Source organism: Elephantulus edwardii, unplaced genomic scaffold (assembly GCF_000299155.1).
Source record: "Elephantulus edwardii isolate Elephantulus edwardi_28Jun2011 unplaced genomic scaffold, EleEdw1.0 scaffold00318, whole genome shotgun sequence".
In the NCBI taxonomy this organism is placed as follows: Eukaryota; Metazoa; Chordata; class Mammalia; order Macroscelidea; family Macroscelididae; genus Elephantulus; species Elephantulus edwardii.
The window spans coordinates 2,304,457-2,306,968 of NW_006400068.1; positions in this window are offsets into that span (position 1 = coordinate 2,304,457).

A 2,512-nucleotide genomic window follows, 5' to 3' on the forward strand; every position below is an offset into this window, starting at 1 on the left:
TTAGGGCTATTGTACATAGGGTCACTATGAGTCGCAAATGACTTGATGGTACATAACAACAACAACAGTCTATCTCAAAACAAAGGAAAACTACTAGTAAAATAATAAAATCCTGGGGGGAATAGTTTGTTTCTGAACATTAAAAGTCACAAAACTAAGTAGACAATGAGGGAGCTCTGATGACATAGTTCATAGAGAGTTGTGCTGCTAATCCAAAAATGTGTCCTTTTGGGATTCGAATCCACCTCAGAAGAAAAATGGGCAATCTCCTCCCATGCAAATTACAGCCTCCAAAAACCTGCTGGTCAGACTGATTCAATGGCCATGTGTTTGAGGTTTGGGGAAACAGACAAAATAAGCAAAAGAATTAAAAAAAAAAAATAGCTTGTAACAAAAACAAAATCTATCTTTTGAACTCAAAGATACACCAGTGTGATTCTGGAGGAAGTAAAATAAGCCCTCTGGCAACTGTCTCTGTTGCTCTGGTAGGTAAGTGTAAGATAATGACTTAACTTGGGGATGTAACTTGTAGCCCAAGATTTCGTTCTCATCGTGCAGTAAGCAAGTTAATGTCAAGAAAGCTGATACTCACCTTTAATGGAACTTCTCATGATGCTTCTAAAAGTAACAGGAGGGAGAGTGAGTCTAGACTTTGAAGGAAGAATCAAAGAGCTGATCTCCTTTGCATCCTTACCTCAAAACACACAAAAATACATTTTTATTTCTCTGGAATGGAGAAAAGCAGTGAGCTCTTTGAGGGCTCCACCGTACAAAAAGGAACAGAAACATCAGCAAAGGAAGTGAGCTGGCCCATTTATCCTGTGAGTCAGCAGTGGAAGACGCTGCATGCAACCCATCACATAGCCACTAACCCTGTATCCTCCTCTTGCCCCAGCGAGCAAACCCAGACAGGCAGAGCAGAACCAGGCTAGGGCCAGCCAACTGGGAGGCAGGAGATGACCAAGGAAGTTTACATTTGGACGATGAATAACCCACATGACACATCAGAGAAATGCAAAGCTGACAGCTTCCCACTTCAAAGCCACTGCCAGTAAAATGTCAGGTTCTCCCTCATTGTACATGGACAAAATGTAAGCAGCTGACCTTTTTGTTCTTCCTTTTTAAAATTATTTGTGAACAGAAGTACCCATAAATGATGACTGTCTATATTCCCTCAAATGAATTTTGGTTAATATCTGGAATATATTTTCTTTCTTCTTTTTTTTTTTATTTTCTTTTCCTATTTCTTTTTCTTTCTTTTCTTTCTTTCTTTCTTCCTTCCTTCCTTCCTTTCTTTTTTTTTTTTTTGTAAATGTCATAGTGTTCACTTTATTTAAATCCTGAGGTTACAAAACAGAACACATGTCCAAATGGTGTAGCAGACACTGCAAAATAGCTCTCTGGGGATAGAAGAGTTTCTCCTTCCCCACTGCCCCATGTAGATGGGGTGCTGGTATCTGCTGGTTTGCTGGCTGAATTCTTTGGCAGATATGGAAATAGATGGGTCCTCAGACCCAATATTCTATAATGCCACACATGTTGAGGATCCGTCACCTAAGTGACAAGACCAATTTTCAAGCCAATGACTAGGTGTGAGTATCAAGCTGCATCCTCCCGAAAGGTGGATGAGTCTCTGGATAATATGGAGTATATGGAGGTAAGGAAGGGTTTTCAGAGAAGCCCAGGGAAGGAACACAAATCTTTCCTGTTTCTGTGGAAGAACCACAACCAAGCAAGCAAAACTTACCCAAAGTTCCACTAGGAAGTGCTTTTCTTGGGTAAGTGTTCTTTGTAAACGTGGTGGCTGTGTCCACAGACTTGGTGGATGGAAGTTCATCCAAGTTCTAAGTGGCACACATGGCTTTTCTCAGCTTTAATGCTCAAGCACGTCTGATGAGGCCAGGGTGGTTCCTTGACCTTAAAACTCTTTACAGAGAATTAGCCAGCTGACTTTCAATCTCCTGTAAAACCGCCTCATCTAACTGGCATCAAAAGATGGCAGTTCTCTGGTGTCATCTTCCCCTGGGCCTGGCATGGCTTCAACCACCTTAGGAAACAATTGAACTAATTCAGAAAAACCATTCCCTTGATTCCTGGGTTGCACTTATCTGGTTTTTCATCACCTGTCAGACCCTGCGATATTTCCAAATTCCCATTAGAGAATCCCTTTCCTGGCTCTGGTCCAGCCCTTTCAGGGTCAGGGCCTCTCTGATGCTGAAAAGACCTCAACCCAACCTGCATCCATGATGATGGAGGTGGGCCTACAGGGGTTGGCGGGCTGCCTGGGAGCTGAGCAACAGCTTCAGTAACAGAGGTGAATTAAGACAGCTGGCATCAATAATAAAGTGGATTCAGAGCTGAGCCATTAAGAGGTTGTCCCCACACCCTTTAACTGGTGACCTTGATCCCAAGGCTATTTTCTTTTTCTTTTAATTATTATTAAATTTTATTAGTTTTAATGAACATTTACAGAGATTTTGGGTTTTCATTCATTCATTGTTGCATTGTTTTC